At 47.8% G+C, this 22,638-nt stretch overlaps 2 protein-coding genes across 2 annotated transcripts in view; both read left to right on the top strand.

Moving 5' to 3' along the window:
* Positions 1 to 22,638, top strand: part of LOC141212801 (uncharacterized) — a 330,767-nt gene that overhangs the window by 301,865 nt on the left and 6,264 nt on the right. The gene's annotated exons all lie outside the window — the stretch shown is intronic.
* LOC141212807 (uncharacterized) overlaps positions 14,705 to 22,638 on the top strand; it is a 67,895-nt gene continuing 59,961 nt past the window's right edge. The window contains exon 1 of the mRNA XM_073665113.1: positions 14,705 to 14,765. The gene's annotated coding sequence lies outside the window, so the exon portion shown is untranslated. The remainder of the gene's footprint in view (positions 14,766 to 22,638) is intronic.

Raw genomic sequence — 22,638 nt, 5'->3', positions numbered from 1 at the left:
TTCCACTGAAGTTTAAAAATGCTTTGGAATTCTTCCATTATTCTGGGTACTCCGCTGATGTTTAAAAATGCTTTGGAACTCTTCCATTATTTAAGGAATTCCGCTGAAGTTTAAAAATGCTTTGGAATTCTTCCTTTGCTCTCGGAATTCCGCTGAAGTTTAAAAATGCTTTGGAATTCTTCCATTATTCTGGGTACTCCGCTGATGTTTAAAAATGCTTTGGAATTCTTCCATTATTTTTGGAATTCCGCTGAAGTTTAAAAATGCTTTGGAACTCTTCCTTTGTTCTCGGAATTCCGCTGAAATTGAAAAATGCTTTGGAACTCTTCCATTGTTCTCAGAATTCCGCTCAAGTTTAGAAATGCTTTGGAACTCTTCCATTGTTCTCGGAATTCTGCTGAAGTTTAAAAATGCTTTGGAGCTCTTCCATTGTTCTCGGAATTCCGCTGATGTTTAACAAAGCTTTGGAACTCTTCCATTGTTCTCGAAAATCTGCTGAAGTTTAAAAATTCTTTGGAACTTTTTCATTGTTCTCTGAATTCCGCTGATGTGTAACAATAATTTGAAACTGTTCCATTGTTCTCGGAATTCCGCTGATGTTTAACAATGCTTTGGAACTCTTCCATTGTTCTTTGAATTCCGTTGATGTTTAACAATGCTTTGGAACTCTTCCATTGTTCTCGGAATACTGCTGAAGTTTAAAAATGCATTGGACCTCTTCCTTTGTTCTCGGAATTCCGCTGAAGTTTAAAAATGCTTTGGAACTCTTCCATTGTTCTCGGAATTTCGCTGAAGTTTAACAATGCTTTGAAACTCTTCCATTGTTCTCGGAATACTGCTGAAGTTTGAAAATGCATTGGAACTCTTCCATTGTTCTCAGAATTCTGCTGAAGTTTAAAAATGCTTTGGAACTCTTCCATTATTCTAGGAATTCCGCTGAAGTTTAACAATGCTTTGGAACTCTTCCATTGTTCTCGGAATTCTGCTGGAGTTTAAAAATGCTTTGAAACTCTTCCATTATTCTCGGAATTCCGTTGCAGTTTAAAAATGTTTTGGAACTCTTCCATTGTTCTCGGTATTCCGCTGAAGTTTAAAATGCTTTGGAACTCTTCCATTGTTCTCGGAATTTCGCTGAAGTTTAAAAATGCTTTGGAACACTTTCATTGTTCTCGGAATTCTGCTGAAGTTTAAAAATGCTCTGAAACTCTTCCATTGTTCTCGGAATACTGCTGAAGTTTAAAAATGCATTGGAACTCTTCCATTGTTCTCAGAATTCCGCTGGATTTTAAAAATGATTTGGAACTCTTCCATTGTTCTCGGAATACTGCTGAAGTTTAAAAATGCATTGGAACTCTTCCATTGTTCTCGGAATTCCGCTGAAGTTTAAAAATGCTTTGGAACTCTTCCATTGTTCTCGGAATTCCGCTGAATTTTAACAATGCTTTGGAACTCTTCTATTGTTCTCGGAATACTGCTGAAGTTTAAAAATGCATTGGAACTCTTCCATTGTTCTCGGAATTCCGCTGAAGTTTAAAAATGCTTTGGAACTCTTCCATTGTTCTCCGAATTCCGTTGATGTTTAACAAAGCTTTGGAACTCTTCCATTGTTCTCGAAATTCTGCTGAAGTTTAAAAATTCTTTGGAACTTTTTCATTGTTCTCTGAATTCCGCTGATGTGTAACAATAATTTGAAACTGTTCCATTGTTCTCGGAATTCCGCTGATGTTTAACAATGCTTTGGAACTCTTCCATTGTTCTTTGAATTCCGTTGATGTTTAACAATGCTTTGGAACTCTTCCATTGTTCTCGGAATACTGCTGAAGTTTAAAAATGCATTGGACCTCTTCCTTTCTTCTCGGAATTCCGCTGAAGTTTAAAAATGCTTTGGAACTCTTCCATTGTTCTCGGAATTCCGCTGAAGTTTAACAATGCTTTGGAACTCTTCCATTGTTCTCGGAATACTGCTGAAGTTTGAAAATGCATTGGAACTCTTCCATTGTTCTCAGAATTCTGCTGAAGTTTAAAAATGCTTTGGAACTCTTCCATTATTCTAGGAATTCCGCTGAAGTTTAACAATGCTTTGGAACTCTTCCATTGTTCTCGGAATTCCGCTGGAGTTTAAAAATGCTTTGAAACTCTTCCATTATTCTCGGAATTCCGTTGAAGTTTAAAAATGTTTTGGAACTCTTCCATTGTTCTCGGTATTCCGCTGAAGTTTAAAATGCTTTGGAACTCTTCCATTGTTCTCGGAATTTCGCTGAAGTTTAAAAATGCTTTGGAACACTTTCATTGTTCTCGGAATTCTGCTGAAGTTTAAAAATGCTCTGAAACTCTTCCATTGTTCTCAGAATTCCGCTGAAGTTTAACAATGCTTTGGAACTCTTCCATTGTTCTCGGAATACTGCTGAAGTTTAAAAATGCATTGGAACTCTTCCATTGTTCTCAGAATTCCGCTGGATTTTAAAAATGATTTGGAACTCTTCCATTGTTCTCGGAATTCCGCTGAAGTTTAAAAATGCTTTGGAACTCTTCCATTGTTCTTGGAATTCCGCTGAAGTTTAAAAATGCTCTGAAACTCTTCCATTGTTCTCAGAATTCCGCTGAAGTTTAACAATGATATGGAACTCTTCCATTGTTTTCGGAATACTGCTGAAGTTTAAAAATGCATTGGAACTCTTCCATTGTTCTGGGAATTCCGCTGTTGTTTAACAATGCTTTTGAACTCTTCCATTGTTCTCGGAATTCCGCTGATGTTTAACAATGATTTGGACCTTTTCCGTTGTTCTCGGAATTCTGTGGAAGTTTAAAAATGCTTTGAAACTCTTCCATTGTTCTCGGAATTCCGCTGAAGTTTAAAAATGCTTTGGAACTCTTCCATTGTTCTCGGAATTCTGCTGAAGTTTAAAAATGCTTTGGAACTCTTCCATTGTTCTTGGAATTCTGCTGAAGTTTAAAAATGCTCTGAAACTCTTCCATTGTTCTCAGAATTAAGCTGAAGTTTAACAATGCTTTGGAACTCTTCCATTGTTCTCGGAATACTGCTGAAGTTTAAAAATGCATTTGAACTCTTCCCTTTTTCTCGGAATTCCGCTGTTGTTTAACAATGCTTTGAAACTCTTCCATTGTTCTCGGAATTCCGCTCATGTTTAACAATGATTTGGATCTTTTCCGTTGTTCTTGGAATTCTGCTGAAGTTTAAAAATGCTCTGAAACTCTTCCATTGTTCTCAGAATTAAGCTGAAGTTTAACAATGCTTTGGAACTCTTCCATTGTTCTCGGAATACTGCTGAAGTTTAAAAATGCATTTGAACTCTTCCATTGTTCTCGGAATTCCGCTGAAGTTTAAAAATGCTTTGGAACTCTTCCATTGTTCTCGGAATTCCGCTGATTTTTAACAATGCTTTGGAACTCTTCCATTTTTCTTAGAATTCAGCTGTTGTTTAACAATGCTTTGAAACTCTTCCATTGTTCTTGAAATTTCACTAAAGTTTAAAAATGCTCTGAAACTCTTCCATTGTTATCGGAATTCCGCTGATGTTTAACAATGCTTTGGAACTCTTCCATAGTTATCGGAATACTGCTGTAGTTTAAAAATGCATTGGAACTCTTACATTGTTCTCGGAATTCTGCTGAAGTTTAAGAATGCTTTGGAACTCTTCCATTGTTGTCGGAATTCCGCTGAAGTTTAAAATTGGTCTGGAACTCTTCTATTGTTCTCGCAATTTTGCTGAAGTTTAATAATGCTTTGGAACTCTTCCAATGTTCTCGGAATTCCTCTGATGTTTAACAATGCTTTGGAACTCTTCCATTGATTTAGGAATTCCGCTGATGTTTAACAAAGCTTTGGAACTCTTCCATTGTTCTCGGAATTCTGCTGAAGTTTAAAAATTCTTTGGAAATTTTTCATTGTTCTCTGAATTCCGCTGATGAGTAACAATACTTTGGAACTCTTCCATTGTTCTCGGAATTCCGCTGATGTTTAACAATGCTTTGGAACTCCTCCATTGTTATCGGAATTCCACTGATGTTTGACAATGCTTTGGATCTCTTCCATTGTTCTCGGAATTCCGCTGAAGTTTAAAAATGCTTTGGAACTGTTCCATTATTCTCGGAATTCCACTGAAGTTTAAAAATGCTTTGGAACTCTTCCATTGTTCTCGGAATTTTTGCTGAAGTTTAAAAATGCTTTGGAACTCTTCCATTGTGGCCGGGTGTCCACACACGGTCCCTAGCGGCCTGGGGGCGGCCAGGTGTCCATAAACGATCCCCAGATGCCCCTATTTGAAGGACAGCCTACCCACAAACACGTGGACAAGTGAATGTGGCCAGGGATGGTCCATCTCACGCCTTCACACTGGGTTAATATTGTGGAAGCCGGGACACAGTTGGACACTGGGATGTAACACGTCCTCCAGACATAGAGGATTGCGGGTCCTGGGTCAATCAGGCTTCAACACAAAGTTCAAAAGGTAGACAGCAGCAGTGGTCAGCCTCCTACACAATGAGTAAATTATTCATGATCATGAGGCCATCCATCTTCTTAGCTTTCTTGGAATGCAAGCGCATGTATGTAGTAGCGGCTAGGTCTGAGGTGGTCAGCGTTGTGGCGCATATCCTACCTCCTCCGAGGATTGCTGGATGTTTTCCTGCTACTATCCCAGTTCTATGACTCCCGTTAAAACAAAGCTTCAGGTGATGAATGATGGATGAGGTGGTGGCAAAGGAGAAAGAGCAGGAGGAAAAGGGACCATTCACATCAATATCAGGCCAGTCAACCACACATGTCTTGTAGGATATGTTTCTGTACCAAAAGGAGCGGTTCAGCTACACAGTTATAGGGCATAGAGTGAGTGCAATGCCTACCAAAAATTTCGAGGCACTCCAATGCCCCTTGGAAGTGACATGGAGGTCAGAGGGCCTTAACTAAACCGTTTTTTCCATTTATAGCAACTGGGTCTCCTGTGCACTGGTGGCCTAAGCAGTGAATGGAAGGCTTTCCAAAAATTATGAGGAACTGAAATGGCCCTTGAAACAGACGTGCATTACAGCATACTAAAAACCTTCTACCCATTATTGGGGAGTGGGTCTCCCTTAGTATTCGCCTATGTATTGAAAAGCAAAAGCTGACTAAAATTAGGAGGAAATGCAATGCCTGTTGGAAGAGTCATGGAGGTTCGAGTTAATTAAAAACAACATTTCAATGCCCCTTGGAAGAGCTGTGGAGTTCAGAATGGTTTAACAAGACGGTTTTACTGCCCCTCGGAAGAGACGTGGAGGTCACAGTAGCTTAACAAAATGGTTTTAATGCCCCTTGGAATAGTGGTGGAGGTCACAGTAGCTTAACAAGATGGTTTTAATGCCCCTCGGAAGAGACGTGGAGGTCCCAGTAGCTTAATAAGACGGTTTTAATGCCCCCCGGAAGAGACGTGGAGGTCCCGGTAGCTTAACAAGACGGTTTTAGTGCCCCACGGAAGAGACGTGGAAGTCTCAGTAGCTTAACAAGACGGTTTTAATGTCCCTTGGAAAAGTGGTGGTGGTCACAGTAGCTTAACAAGACGGTTTTAATGCCCCTTGGAAAAGTGGTGGAGGTCACAGTAGCTTAACAAGACGGTTTTAATGCCCCTCGGAAGAGACGTGGTGGTCCCAGTAGCTTAAAAAGACGGTTTTTATGCCCCTTGGAAAAGTGGTGTAGGTCACAGTAGCTAAACAAGACGGTTTTAATGCCCCTTAGAAAAGTGGTGGAGGTCGCAGTAGCTTAACAAGACGGTTTTAATGCCCTTCAGAAGAGACGTGGAGGTCACAGTAGCTTAACAAGACGGTTTTAATGCCCCTTGGAAAAGTGGTGGAGGTCACAGTAGCTTAACAAGACGGTTTTAATGCCCCTCGGAAGAGACGTGGAGGTCCCAGTAGCTTAACAAGATGGTTTTAATGCCCCTTGGAAGAGACGTGGAGGTCCCAGTAGCTTAACAAGACGGTTCTAATGCCCCTTACAAGAGCCATACAGTACAGCATAATACAAACATTATTCCCATTATTGGGGAGTGGGTCTCCCATAGTCTTTGCCTATGCTTTCCAAGCAAAAGCTGCCAAAAATTAGGATGGAAGAACTTGCAATGCCCCTTACAAGAGCCATGCAGTACAGCATATTACAAACATTATTCCCATTATTGGGGAGTGGGTTTCCCATAGTCTTTGCCTATGCCTTCCAAGCAAAAGATGACAAAAATAAGGACGGAGGAACATTCAATAATGGCAACACGGACCACGGTCACCCTGGTGGTATAGTGGTGGTGGAGGCTGAGGATAAGGAGAAGAATATAAAACAGCCGAAATGAGGAAGCATATACCCATGTGTGGGTGTGAAGCGGTGCATGTGAATACAGCTCCCGAAATAACACAGTGGATTTGACTTTATGTTACTCTGCTGTCATTTGGTGGTGATGAGAAGTCTGGCCCAATCCAGTCCTTGTTCATTTTGATAAGGATCAGCTTGTCAGCATTGTCAGTTGACAGGCGAGTGCGCTTATCAGTTATAATTCCCCCAGCGGCACTAAAAACACGCTCCGATAACACACTAGCGGCAGGACAGGCCAGGACCTCCAAGGCGTACCGAGCGAGTTCATTCCAAGTGTCCAGCTTGGATACCCAATAATTAAAAGGCACAGAGGAATCACGGAGGACGCTGGGACGGTCGGCAAGGTACTCCCTCACCATCTTTTGAAACTTTCCACTCCTTGTGAGAGTACCCCGCGCCTCAGGGTCTGTCCGAAGGGAGGGTCTGAGAAAACTGTCCCAGAATGTTGACAGTGTTCCCCTGCCTCTTCTGGATTGGAGTTGCATCTCTCTCGCATGTACGCCTTGGTTGGGCAATGAACTGTGACCTCTGCCGCTAGCGTGTTCAGATGGGAATTTTTTTAACAGTTCTGCAGCAAGGGCCTTCTGGTACTGCCCCATTTTTGTAGACCTCTCCACCTCAGGAATAAGAGAGTGAAAGTTCTCCTTGTAGCAGGGGTCTAAAAGTGTCACCAACCAGCAATGACTGTCACCCAACATTTTGACAACGCGAGGGTCATGGTTAAGGCAGCGTAACATAAAGTCAGCCATGCGTGCCAGACTGGTAACGGGCAAGACTTCCGTTTCCTCACCAAGATGACGACTGACCATGCTCTCCTCCTCCTCCCCTGTCCTCAGGCCAACCACGCTGAACCGTGGTATGACAGTTGTACAGGTACTACCGTCTACAGCGCATGATACCAGCTCCTGTTCTTCCTCCTCCTCCTCTCCCTCATTGTCCCCCAATGCACGTTGGGATGAGATGAGGCTGGGGTGTGTGTAATTGACCACTACAGCTTCTTGATCCATCTCATCATACTCTGGCTGCAATGCCTCCTCTTTAATTCTCTGCAGAGAGCGCTACAAAAGACAGACAAGTTGAATGCTGATGCTAATGATGGCGTCATCGCCACTCACCATCTTGGTGGAGTCCTCAAAGTTTGTCAGGATGGTACATATGTCTGACATCCAGGTCCACTCCTGAGGTCTTATGTGTGGAGTCTGACCTGAATATCAACGGCCTTGTTGCAGCTGGTAGTCCACAACTGCTCTCTTCTGCTCACAAATCCTTTGCAACATGTGGAGGGTAGAGTTCCAACATGTGGGGACATCACACACCAGTCGGTGTGAGGGAAGCTGCAAACGCTGCTGCAAAACAGCAAGGGCGGTGGAAGCTGTAGCCGACTTGTGAAAATGAGCTGACAGGCGGCGTACTTTCACAAGCAGATCTGGCAACTCGGGGTACGATTTAAGAAACCGCTGAACCACGAGGTTAAGCACATGAGCCAGGCATGGTACGTGTGTGATCTCACCTCGCCTCAGAGCCGCCACCAGGTTAAGGCCATTGTCACACACGACCATGCCTGGATGTAGGTTCAGCGGTGTTAGCCACAGATCTGCCTGCTCTTTCACAGCTGTCCACAACTCACAAGCAGTGTGAGGTTTCTCACCTAAGCTTATGAGTTACAGCACAGCCTGTTGCCGCTTGGCAGAGGCAGTACTGCAGTGCTTCCAGCTTGTAACTGATGTGATATCTGAGATGGAGGCTGAACATGAGGAGGAGGATGATGCGCAGGAGCTGTACACTGTGGGGGCAACTCTGACTGACATAGGGCCTACAATCCTCGGTGTGGGGAGGATGTGTTCCGTCCCAAGGTACGACTGGGTCCTGGGTTCCACTATGTTTACCCAGTGTGCCGTCAGGGAGATGTACCGTCCCTGGCCACAAGCACTTGTCCACGTGTCCGTTGTCAGGTGGACTCTCCCAGTAACTGCGTTGTTGAGGGCACAGCAGATGTTTTGGGACACGTGCTTGTGTAGTGCGGGGATGGCACACCGGGCAAAATAGTGTCGGCTGGGGACCGAGTACCGAGGGACGGCCACCACCATAAGGTTGTGGAAGGATTCCGTCTCCACCAGCCTAAAAGGCAGCATTTCCAACGCAAGCAGTCGTGAAATGTGCGAATTTAAGACTGTGGCCTGTGGGGCGTTGGCTGCGAATTTCCGCTTTCGTTCAAAGGTCTGGGATATGGACAATTCAACGCTGCGGTGGGACGTGGACGTTGATGCTGTTTCTTGAGAAACTGCCATAACAAGTGAAGACTGAGAGGAGGGGGCATCTTTGCATGCAGTATGGACAGGGGATTGCCTTGCACACACAAAAGGGGGTTCTATTGCACGCACAACAGCGGAAGAAGCAGTGGTGACACCCGCTGACACTGGTCGTGGACCCTGGGGTTCACCCCACAAAGTCGGGTGCTTTGCTGCCATGTGCCTGATCATGCTGGTGGTGGTAAGGCTGGTAGTTTTGTCACCCCTGCTGTTGCTGGCATGGCAGGTGGTACAAATGGCCTTTTTGGGGTTATCAGCAGTCTTTAAAAAAATCCAGACTCTGGAAGACCTACAGGTTGTACTGGCAATGTCCCTCGTGTTGGTGTTACGGGGAACTGTTGCCTGCCTTCTGTGTGGGGCCACCACACTGCTTCTTCCTGCCTGTTGGGGTACTCTGCCTCTCTCACCCTGTGTGCTGCTGGCCTCGCTCTGCAGGTTCTCCTGCCACGTTGGGTCAGTTACTAGATCATCCACCACCTCCTCCTCTTCCACTTGAGCACCCCGATCCTCCTTCTCACTTCCTGGCAATTGTGTCTCGTCATCGTCCACCTCTTGTGACAAATTGCCAGCGTCGACTTCCTGTGGCCGTGGCTGTTAAAATATTTGAGCATCGCTACATGGGATCTCCTCTTCCACCACTTCAAGCGGAGCAGGCGAGGGGCACAAATATGGAAATGGACCAGTGAACAGCTCTTCAGAGTGTCCAAGTGTTAGATCAGTTGCTGTCTGACGACACTCAGCATGGCGGGAGGAAGGAGCATCAGGGTGAGGAGGAGTATGTGGTCAAGACTCACGGCTACTAAGATTTGACCGTGTGGAAGACAGACCGGAGGTGGTGGTTCCCAGGTAACTGGAAGTGTTATCTGCTATCCAATTAATAAGCTGTTCACACTGATCAGTTCGCAATACTGGTGTTGTTCTGTGCTTCCCTAGTATTTCGGTCAAGAAGTGGGAGCGAGAAGATGTGGCTGTTGGTTGTGGCACATTTTCACCTTGGCCACAGCCCCGTCCTCTGCACGCGCCATCACCAGAACGTCCAGTTCCACGTCCCTTGCCACGCGCCTTGCCCTTTGTAAAGGAAGTAAAATAGCTTACACTCGCACTATCAATGGAAAAAGGGTAATAAAAAGTAGATTAGAACCGTGGAAGAGGAAAACCACAGTTCTATTTCTCTGGCCTACACCCGACTCTTTTAAACAATCTGAACAATCAGGGAGACACTATTACAGTTATTTTTTTACAGCAAAAAATGCCAAAAGCAGGATAATAGAGATTTTTTACCGTGGAACAGCAAAACCACAGTTATAATTTACTGGCGTATACCAGACTTTTTTTAAATATATATATTTGCGGCTGAACAGTGAGCGACACACTCAAACTGTTTTTTTTAGATACAAATAGCCCAAAAGTGGATAATACAGAGGTTTGAACTGTGGAACTGCAAAACCACACTTCTGTTTCTCAGGCCTACACCAGACTATTTTCAACAGATATATTTGTGTCTGAACTGTCACAGACACTTTTTTTTTTTTTTGGGGGGGGGGCACCAAAAGGTTAATAAGACGGGTATTTGTACAGTGCGTACAGTGTGAAGGAGGAAAAAAAAAGATGATTTAGATGAAAAAAAAAGGATTTTTCCTGGCCCCTGAGACCTGGAGCTAAGTCCAGAAATTTTAGCAACAGGAGCACACAGGACTGTAATGCAGCGTTTGCTGGTATAACCACTGCGTCTCCTATACAGCCTGCCTGCCTGATATCTGGGATGGATATTAGTCCTGAGAAGGACTGTTTGTTTGATCTGGCAGCCTTTAGAGACCCTACACTACCTCTTTCGCAGTATAAATCTCTCCCTAGCTCAGCAGCACTTTCCCTACACTAGCTAATCCCGGGCGTCTGTGTCCAAGATGGCGGCGCTCGGTTTTAAATACTCGGTGACGCTGTGCGGCCAGCCAATCAATGTAATGCCCACAACCAACATGGCTGCGGCATTACAGTGACTGGCTGGCAATCCCTGCATGCTCATTGGCTCCGTAAAGAGCGCCAAACATGCAGGGCGGAGACCAGAGCTCCCGCCCGAGTAACCCGGAAATGCTCGGTGCTCACCGAACATCCCGAGTAGCGTGATGCTCAGGCAAGTACCGAGCAGTGTCGAGCATGTTCGCTCAACACTAGGGTTGAGCGAGTATGTTCTGTCCGAGTATGCTTGGGCCGAGCTCCGAGTATTTATAGCTGCTCGGTGATAAGGTTATATCGCTCCCGTGTGCATGATTTGCAACTGTTTGACAGCTTTATTACATGTGAGGAATGTGTAAGAAATAGACATTCCTCACATGTAATAAAGCTGTCAAACAGTTGCAAATCATGCACACGGGAGTGATTTAATCTTATCACCGAGCAGCTATAAATACTCGGAGCTCGGCCCGAGAATACTCGGCGAAAGGGTTAATAGAACATACTCGCTCAACACTACTCAACAATGAATGTTACTTGGAGATCAGGTTGAATTAGAACAGGAGCAGACATAAAGCACTCTTTCAATCTTTCAAAAGCCCCAATAGCATCTGATGGCCAAACATTGATATCCGCCCCGTACGTGTGAGGTCAGTAAGAGGTTCAACAATCTGAGAAAACCCCTAATGAATTTATTATAATAGTTGATGAATTCTACAAAACATTGCAACCCTTTCAGGTGACTATTATGGCTTTCACCTTCCCAGGATCCATCTGAAACCCATCAGCTGATAAAATGATCCCCAGGAATGAAATTTCCTGCACAGAAATAATACATTTTCAAAAATTTACCAAATAAAGAATTTTTCCATCATCCTTTCTAATGCAACACGGACATGTTCCTGGCGAGAATCCAGATCAGGAGAATAATTATATATCATCAAGATAAATCACAACAAATCCCCCAAAGTTATCAGCGAAATATAATTCAGAAAGTTGTAAAATCCTGTTGGTGCATTGGAGAATCCAAATGGCAGAACAAGATTATCGAATAAACCCTCCGCTCAGCACATGTCAAACATGCTCCTCTCCGTACATGCGCGACTCACCTCTGTACACGCAGCTCCTCTCTCTCCATATACCTCTGTACACACACGGCTCCGCTCCGTACACCTCTGTACACACACGGCTCCGCTCCGTACACCTCTGTACACACGCGTCTCCTCTCCGTATACCTCTGTACACACGCGGCTCCGCTTTGTACACCTCGTACACACGCGGCTCCGCTCCGTACACCTCGTACACACGCGGTTCCGCTCCGTACACCTCGTACACACGCGGCTCCGCTCCGTACACCTCGTACACACGCGGCTCCGCTCCGTACACCTCGTACACACGTGGCTCCGCTCCGTACACCTCGTACACACGGGGCTCCGCTCCGTACACCTCGTACACACGCATGACTCTGCTCCGTACGCCTCGTACACATGGCTCCACCTTGTACACACAGCTTCGCTCCGTACGCCTTGTACACACACGGCTCCGCTCCGTACGCCTGGTACACACACGGCTCCGCTACGCACGCCTCGTAAACACGGCTCCGCTCCGCACACCTCGTACACACGGCTTCGCTCCGCACGCCTCTTACACACGGCTCTGCTCCGCACACCTCGTACACACGGCTCCGCTCCGTACACCTCGTACACACGCGGCTCCGCTCCTTACACCTCGTACACACGCGGCTCCGCTCCGTACACCTCGTATACACGCGACTCCGCTCCGTACACCTCGTACACACGCGGCTCCGCTCCGTACACCTCGTACACACGCGGCTCCGCTCCGTACACCTCGTACACACGCGGCTCTGCTCCGTACACCTCGTACACACGCGGCTCCGCTCCGTACGCCTCGTACACACGCGGCTCCGCTCCGTACGCCTCGTACACACGCGGCTCCGCTCCGTACCCTCGGCTCCGTACACCTCGTACACACACGGCTCCGCTCCGTACACCTCGTACACACGCGGCTCCGCTCCGTACACCTCGTACACACGCGGCTCCGCTCCGTACGCCTCGTACACACGCGGCTCTGCTCCGTACGCCTTGTACACACGCGGCTCTGCTCCGTACGCCTCGTACACACGCGGCTCTGCTCCGTACGCCTCGAACACACGCGGCTCTGCTCCGTACGCCTCGTACACACGCGGCTCTGCTCCGTACGCCTCGTACACACGCGGCTCCGCTCCGTACGCCTCGTACACACGCGGCTCCGCTCCGTACGCCTCGTACACACGCGGCTCCGCTCCGTACGCCTCGTACACACGCGGCTCCGCTCCGTACGCCTCGTACACACACGGCTCCGCTCCGTACACCTCGTACACACACGGCTCTGCTCCGTACACCTCGTACACACGCGGCTCTGCTCCGTACACCTCGTACACACGCGGCTCTGCTCCGTACACCTCGTACACACGCGGCTCTGCTCCGTACACCTCGTACACACGCGGCTCCGCTCCGTACACCTCCTACACACGCGGCTCTGCTCCGTACATCTCGTACACACACGGCTCTGCTCCGTACACCTCGTACACGCGCAGCTCCGCTCCGTACACCTCGTACACGCGCGGCTCCGCTCCGTACACCTCGTACACACACGGCTCCGCTCTGTACACCTCGTACACACACGGCTCCGCTCCGTACACCTCGTACACGCACGGCTCTGCTCCGTACACCTCGTACACGCTCGGCTCTGCTCTGTACACCTCGTACACGCGCAGCTCCGCTCCGTACACCTCGTACACGCGCGGCTCCGCTCCGTACACCTCGTACACACACGGCTCCGCTCTGTACACCTCGTACACACACGGCTCCGCTCCGTACACCTCGTACACGCACGGCTCTGCTCCGTACACCTCGTACACGCTCGGCTCTGCTCTGTACACCTCGTACACACACGGCTCCGCTCCGTACACCTCGTACACACACGGCTCTGCTCCGTACACCTCGTACACACACGGCTCTGCTCCGTACACCTCGTACACACACGGCTCCGCTCTGTACACCTCGTACACACACGGCTCCGCTCCGTACACCTCGTACACACACGGCTCTGCTCCGTACACCTCGTACACGCTCGGCTCTGCTCCGTACACCTCGTACACGCTCGGCTCTGCTCCGTACACCTCGTACACACACGGCTCCGCTCCGTACACCTCGTACACACACGGCTCTGCTCCGTACACCTCGTACACACACGGCTCCGCTCTGTACGCCTCGTACACACGCGGCTCTGCTCCGTACGCCTCGTACACACGCGGCTCTGCTCCGTACGCCTCGTACACACGCGGCTCCGCTCCGTACGCCTCGTACACACGCGGCTCCGCTCCGTACGCCTCGTACACACGCGGCTCCGCTCCGTACGCCTCGTACACACGCGGCTCCGCTCCGTACGCCTCGTACACACGCGGCTCCGCTCCGTACGCCTCGTACACACACGGCTCCGCTCCGTACACCTCGTACACACACGGCTCTGCTCCGTACACCTCGTACACACACGGCTCTGCTCCGTACACCTCGTACACACGCGGCTCTGCTCCGTACACCTCGTACACACGCGGCTCCGCTCCGTACACCTCCTACACACGCGGCTCTGCTCCGTACATCTCGTACACACACGGCTCTGCTCCGTACACCTCGTACACACGCGGCTCTGCTCCGTACACCTCGTACACACGCGGCTCCGCTCCGTACACCTCGTACACGCGCGGCTCTGCTCCGTACACCTCGTACACACACGGCTCTGCTCCGTACACCTCGTACACACGCGGCTCCGCTCCGTACGCCTCGTACACGCGCGGCTCTGCTCCGTACACCTCGTACACACGCGGCTCTGCTCCGTACACCTCGTACACACGCGGCTCTGCTCCGTACACCTCGTACACACACGGCTCTGCTACATCCACACTGTAAACCCCTCCTGACCCCACACATAAACTTCAGCTCATCCAGCACCATGACAACCAGCACAGCAGAGTCCTGCATCCACTGAGGCCCCTGATCATGTGACCCCTGACTCCTCCCCTCCTGTGACCTCATCACAGGTCCTGTGCACACAGAGCAGCCATATATGTGGTGGCGGCTCTGCAGGTGGAGGTATGTGGAGACCCCCCATTACTGGGCGCAGGGGGCATTAACCCCTTCAGCACGGAGACTCTTTTGGGGTCTTGTGTTGCCCCTTTATAAGAATCATAAGGTTTTTGTTCTGTTCCCTGTAATAGATACATACGACCCAACTATGGAGACAGGAAGGGAGGAAACGTATTGTTCTCATAGTACAGGACCCCTTTACTACCCCACAGTGTAATGCCCCCATTATGCCCCTTATGCAGGATGTATGATGCCCACACAGTGTAATGCCCCCATTATGCCCCTTATGCAGGATGTATGATGCCCACACAGTGTAATGCCCCCATTATGCCACTTATGCAGGATGTATGATGCCCCCACACAGTGTAATGCTCCCATTATGCCTCTTATGCAGGATGTATGATGCCCCCACACAGTGTAATGCCCCCATTATGCTTCTTATGCAGGATGTATGATTCCCCCATACAGTGTAATGCCCCCATTATGCCCCCTATGCAGGATGTATGATGCCCCCACACAGTGTAATGCTCCCATTATGCCCCTTATGTAGGATGTATGATGCCCCACACAGTGTAATGCCCCCATTATACCCCTTATGCAGGATGTATGATGCCCCCCACACAGTGTAATGCCCCCATTATGCCCCTTATGCAGTATGTATGATGCCCCCCACACAGTGTAATGACCCCATTATGCCCCTTATGCAGTATGTATGATGCCCCCCACACAGTGTAATGACCCCGTTATGCCCCTTATGCAGTATGTATGATGCCCCCCACACAGTGTAATGACCCCATTATGCCCCTTATGCAGGATGTATGATGCCCCCCACACAGTGTAATGACCCCATTATGCCCCTTATGCAGGATGTATGATGCCCCCTCGCAGTGTAATGCCCCCATTATACCCCTTATGCAGGATGTATGATGCCCCCAGACAGTGTAATGCTCCCATTATGCCCCTTATGCAGGATGTATGGTGCCCCCACTCAGTGTAATGCCCCCATTATGCCCCTTATGCAGGATGTATGATGCCCCCACACAGTGTAATGCCCCCATTATACCCCTTATGGAGGATGTATGATGCCCCTACACAGTGTAATGCCCCCATTATACCCCTTATGCTGTATGTATGATGCCCCCACACAGTGTAATGCCCCCATTATGCCCCTTATGCAGGATGTATGATGCCCCCCACAGTGTAATGCCACTTATGCAGGATGTATTATGCCCCCATTATGCCCCTTATGCAGGATGTATGATGCCCCCCACACAGTGTAATGCCCCCATTATACCCCTTATACAGTATGTATGATGCCCCCACAGTGTAATGCCCCCATTATGCCTCTTATGCAGGATGTATGATGCCCCCCACAGTGTAATGCCCCTTATGCAGGATGTATTATGCCCCCATTATGCCCCTTATGCAGGATGTATGATGCCCCCCACAGTGTAATGCCCCCATTATGCCCCTTATGCAGTATGTATGATGCCCCCACAGTGTAATGCCCCCATTATGCCTCTTATGCAGGATGTATGATGCCCCCCACAGTGTAATGCCCCTTATGCAGGATGTATTATGCCCCCATTATGCCCCTTATGCAGGATGTATGATGCCCCCCACACAGTGTAATGCCCCCATTATGCCCCTTATACAGTATGTATGATGCCCCCCACAGTGTAATGCCCTCATTATGCCCCTTATGCAGGTTGTATGATGCCCCCCACACAGTGTAATGCCCCCATTATACCCCTTATGGAGGATGTATGATGCCCCTACACAGTGTAATGCCCCCATTATACCCCTTATGCTGTATGTATGATGCCCCCACACAGTGTAATGCCCCCATTATGCCCCTTATGCAGGATGTATGATGCCCCCCACAGTGTAATGCCACTTATGCAGGATGTATTATGCCCCCATTATGCCCCTTATGCAGGATGTATGATGCCCCCCACACAGTGTAATGCCCCCATTATACCCCTTATACAGTATGTATGATGCCCCCACAGTGTAATGCCCCCATTATGCCTCTTATGCAGGATGTATGATGCCCCCCACAGTGTAATGCCCCTTATGCAGGATGTATTATGCCCCCATTATGCCCCTTATGCAGGATGTATGATGCCCCCCACAGTGTAATGCCCCCATTATGCCCCTTATGCAGTATGTATGATGCCCCCACAGTGTAATGCCCCCATTATGCCTCTTATGCAGGATGTATGATGCCCCCCACAGTGTAATGCCCCTTATGCAGGATGTATTATGCCCCCATTATGCCCCTTATGCAGGATGTATGATGCCCCCCACACAGTGTAATGCCCCCATTATGCCCCTTATACAGTATGTATGATGCCCCCCACAGTGTAATGCCCTCATTATGCCCCTTATGCAGGTTGTATGATGCCCCCCACACAGTGTAATGCCCCCATTATGCCCCTTATGCAGTATGTATGATGCCCCCCACAGTGTAATGCCCCCATTATGCCCCTTATGCAGTATGTATGATGCCCCCACACAGTGTAATGCCCCCATTATGCCCCTTATGCAGTATGTATGATGCCCCCACACAGTGTAATGCCCCCATTATGCCCCTTATGCAGGATGTATGATGCCCCCCACACAGTGTAATGCCCTCATTATGCCCCTTATGCAGTGTGTATGATGCCCCCCACAGTGTAATGCCCCCATTATGCCCCTAATGCAGGATGTATGATGCCCTCATTATGCCCCTTATGCAATATGTATGATGCCTCCATGCAGTGTAATGCCCCCATTATGCCCCTTATGCAGGATGTGTAATGCCCCCATTATGCCCCTTATGCTGGATGTATGATGCCCCCACACAGTGTAATGCCCCCATTATGCCCCTTATGCAGGATGTATGGTGCCCCCACTCAGTGTAATGCCCCCATTATGCCCCTTATGCAGGATGTATGATGCCCACACAGTGTAATGCCCCCATTATGCCCCTTATGCAGGATGTATGATGCCCACACAGTGTAATGCCCCCATTATGCCACTTATGCAGGATGTATGATGCCCCCACACAGTGTAATGCTCCCATTATGCCTCTTATGCAGGATGTATGATGCCCCCACACAGTGTAATGCCCCCATTATGCTTCTTATGCAGGATGTATGATTCCCCCATACAGTGTAATGCCCCCATTATGCCCCCTATGCAGGATGTATGATTCCCCGACACAGTGTAATGCCCCCATTATACCCCTTATGCAGGATGTATGATGCCCCCCACACAGTGTAATGCCCCCATTATGCCCCTTATGCAGGATGTATGATGCCCCCTCGCAGTGTAATGACCCCATTATGCCCCTTATGCAGTATGTATGATGCCCCCACACAGTGTAATGCCCCCATTATGCCCCTTATGCAAGATGTATGATGCCCCCACACAGTGTAATGCCCCCATTATACCCCTTATGGAGGATGTATGATGCCCCTACACAGTGTAATGCCCCCATTATACCCCTTATGCTGTATGTATGATGCCCCCACACAGTGTAATGCCCCCATTATGCCCCTTATGCAGGATGTATGATGCCCCCCACAGTGTAATGCCCCTTATGCAGGATGTATTATGCCCCCATTATGCCCCTTATGCAGGATGTATGATGCCCCCCACACAGTGTAATGCCCCCATTATACCCCTTATACAGTATGTATGATGCCCGCACACAGTGTAATGCCCCCATTATGCCCCTTATACAGTATGTATGATGCCCTCATACAGTGTAATGCCCCCATTATGCCCCTTATGCAGTATGTATGATGCCCCCACACAGTGTAATGCCCCCATTATGCCCCTTATGCAGTATGTATGATGCCCCCACACAGTGTAATGCCCCCATTATGCCCCTTATGCAGTATGTATGATGCCCCCCACAGTGTAATGCCCCCATTATGCCCCTTATGCAGGATGTATGACGCCCCCACGCAGTGTAATGCCCCCATTATGCCCCTTGTGCAGGATGTATGATGCCTCCCACACAGTGTAATGCCCCCATTGTGCCCCTTATGCAGGATGTATGATGCCCCCACACAGTGTAATGCCCCCATTATGCCCCTTATGCAGGATGTATGATGCCCCCACACAGTGTAATGCCCCCATTGTGCCCCTTATGCAGGATGTATGATGCCCCCATTATGCCCCTTATGCAGTATGTATGATGCCCCCACACAATGTAATGTCCCCATTATGCCCCTTATGAAGTATGTATGATGCCCCCATACAGTGTAATGCCCCCATTATGCCCCTTATGCAGGATGTATGATGCCCCCACACAGTGTAATGCCCCCATTGTGCCCCTTATGCAGGATGTGTAATGCCCCCATTATGCCCCTTATGCAGGATGTATGATGCCCCTACACAGTGTAATGCCCTCATTGTACTCCTTATGCAGGATGTATGATGCCCCCATTATACCCCCTTATGCAGTATGTATGATGCCCCCACACAATGTAATGTCCCCATTATTCCCCTTATGCAGTATGTATGATTCCCCCCACAGTATAATGTTCCCCCAGTACCACCTGAGATTTTACAGTTGGAATAATCCGTCTGGAAAATGGTTTTCCCTTTGGCTGCTCCCCTACATATAGACCCTCGAGCTTGTATACAGGCATGTAGGGGAGCAGGCCTTACTAGATATCGAGGCTTTGTACAGTAATATACCACATGAGGATGATATTAGAGGAGTAAGACATTTCTTGAAATCGAGATCAATAGAGTGTAGCAGACATAATGACTTCATGGAGGATCTTCTAAAATTCACTCTTACTCATAACTTCTTTCTTTTTGACAGGAAGTACTTCCACCAGCTCAGGGGTACTGCGATGGGGAGCCGCTGTGCTCCCTCATATGCTAACCTATCCCTGGACTGGTGGGAGGAAGCCACAATATTCAGGGATGATCATAAGTGATGGCATCCATATATTGGGGTATGGTACAAATATATTGACTACATTTTTATCACCTGGTCAGGGACGAGTGAACAATCTTTTTAATTTGTCGGGGAACTCAACATCATTAGAGTGGGCCTTAGATTTACATCTGAATTTATTATAATAATTTTTATTTTTATAGCGACAACATATTCCACAGCACTTTACAATTTTTTGGGGGGACTTATACAGACAATACAGACTTTCCAGAATAAGCATAACTCAGATATTAAAAGGAGTGAGGGCCCTGCTCACAAGCTTACAGTCTGTAAGGAAATAGGGGAGACACAAAAGGTAAAATGTACATATATTGTATAATACTGCCTTAATATACTAAATAGGGTAACTATATAACACTACATGAACTGGTCGCCAGCCAGTATGTGTACAGTACAGACAGAGGCTATTCGGTGCCTGGATGGTATGAGCACGATTTTGAAGAAAATTTTAATATGGGCCAAACTGGGACAGTTAGATAAGTATGTTGAGGTGATAGGCCAGTCTAAAGTAATGGGTTTTTAGGGCACGCTTAAAACTGTGAGTATTGGGAATTAATCGAATTGTCCTGGGTAGTGCATTCCATAGAATTGGTGCAGCATGCGAGAAATTTTGGAGACGGGAATGGGAGATTCGGATTACGGAGGATTTTAGTTTTAAGTCATTAGCAGAACAAAGGGCACGGGTAGGGTGGTAGACTGAGACGAGGGAGGAGATGTAGAGTGGTGCTGAATCGTGGATAGCTTTGTGGGTAAGAGCGATAAGTTTATATTGAACTCTGTATTGGATGGGCAATCAGTGCAATGACTGGCACAGGGAAGAGGCATCGTTGTGTCGGTTGGCGAGGAATATGACCCTGACTGCTGTGTTCAGGACGGATTGGAAAGGGGAAAGTTCAGAAAGAGAGAAATCGATAAGTAAAGAGTTGCAATAGTCCAGATGAGAATGAATAAGAGCTACAGTAAGAGTTTTTACCGAGTCAAAGGTAAGAAAATTTCTGATTCTAGAGATGTTTTTGAGGTGTAGATGACACGAGCGAGCGAGTGATTTGATGTGAGGAGTGAAGGAAAGATCTGAATCAAGTATGACCCCAAGACAGCGGGCATGTTGCTGGCGAGTAATGATGTAGCCATAAACGGAAATGGCAATATCGGGCATAGATAGGTTAATGGAGGGAGGAAATAGGAGTAGTTTAGTTTTTGACAGATTCAGTTTTAGATAGAGGGAGGACATAATGTTAGAGACAGCGGAAAGACAATCACTGGTATTTTGTAATAATGCAGGGGTGATGTCCGGAGAAGAGGTGTATAATTAGGTGTCATCAGCATAGAGATGGTACTAAAAGCCGAATCTGCTGATTGTTTGTCCAATAGGAGCGATATATAAGTAGAAAAGAAGGGCGTCTAGGACTAATCCTTGAGGAACCCCGACAATAAGGGGGAGGGGAGAAGAGGAGCCAGAAAAAGACACAGTGAAGGAGCGGTCAGAGAGGTAGATCCACAGAGAGATCCAGAAGAATCAGCAGGAAGTAGTGACCATTAGATTTGGCTGTTAGTAGATCATTAGAAACTTTAGTGAGTGCAGTTTCAGTAGAATGTAAAGAGCAGAAACCAGATTGTAAAGGGTCAAGAAGGGAGTTATCTGAGAGATAGTGTATTAGACAGGAGTGGAACAGGCTTTCCAGGAGTTTAGAGATAAAGGGAAGATTGGAAACAAGTCTGTAGTTAGCAGCACAGTTCTGGTCCAGGGATGTTTTTTTAAGTAATGGATGTATGCTGGAGTGTTTAAAAAAGGTGGGAAAAATACAAGATGAGAGGTAGAGGTTGAATATTTTAGTTAGGTGAGTGGTGACAGCTGGAGAAAGGGACTGAAGGAGATGTGAAGGAATAGGGTCACTGGTGCAGGTGGTAGAGCGAGAGGAGGCAAGGAGCCTTGTCACTTCTTCCGTGACTGGTTCAAAGTCAGAAAATGAGCAATATACAATGTGGGAGGGAGGAGCATGCATAACATTTGGGGATTGAGAGAAAATTTCCTGTCGGATATGGTCAATTTTTTCTTTGAAATAATTGGCCAGATCGTCAGTGCTGAGGTTGGTGGTTGGGGACTGTGCTGTTTGATTAAGAAGAGAATGAAAAGTGTCAAACAGGTGTTTAGGATTATTGGACCATGAGATGATGAGGTTGTTAAAGTAGGTTTGTTTGGAGAGGTGAAGGGCGGAGTTATAGGTTTTAAGCATAAATTTATAATGGAGGAAATCTTCGGCCAGATTAGATTTTGTCCACAGCCGTTTGGCACACCTGGAGCCCCGCTGGAGAAAACGTGTTTGCAGCGTGTTCCAGGATTGTCGCCGTCTGTGCCGAGTTGTTCTCTGTGTAGGAGCTGCGCCTTCATCCAGGGCTCATTGCAATGTTTCGTTATAATGCTTCAGTGCAACGTCAGGGCATGAGAGGGAGGAGATTGGGGCCAATGATGATTGCACCGTTTTCATAAATTTCTGGGTGTTAATGGCATGTATATTTCTATAAGTGTGGAAAGTGGAGGTGTCTTGAGCAGGGTGACAGTTCTTGACAGAGAATGAAAGAAGGTTGTGATCAGAGAGCGGAAGAGGAGAGTTAGTTAAGTCATGTATTGACCAGAGCCGGGCGAAGATCAGGTCAAAGAGTATTTCCATCTTCATGTGTAGGAGAATTAGTAAGCTGTGAAAGGCCGAAGGAGGAAGTTAGCGATAAAAGATGAGCGGCAGATGGGGAGAGGGAATCGCCTATTGGGATGTTAAAGTCTCCCATGATGAGGGTGGGGATGTCATAGGATAGAAAGTTTGGAAGCCAAGTGGCAAAGTGATCCACAAACTGACAGGAGGGGCCCGGAGGGCGATACACAACCGCCACTCGCAGGGAGAAGGGCCGGTAGAGTCTGAC

Source organism: Phyllobates terribilis, unplaced genomic scaffold (genome assembly GCF_046119375.1).
Source record: "Phyllobates terribilis strain yellow unplaced genomic scaffold, ASM4611937v1 Scaffold_186__1_contigs__length_3700242, whole genome shotgun sequence".
In the NCBI taxonomy this organism is placed as follows: Eukaryota; Metazoa; Chordata; class Amphibia; order Anura; family Dendrobatidae; genus Phyllobates; species Phyllobates terribilis.
The sequence above is the reverse complement of the archived record's forward strand: the minus strand, read 5'-3'. Positions and strand labels throughout refer to the sequence as shown.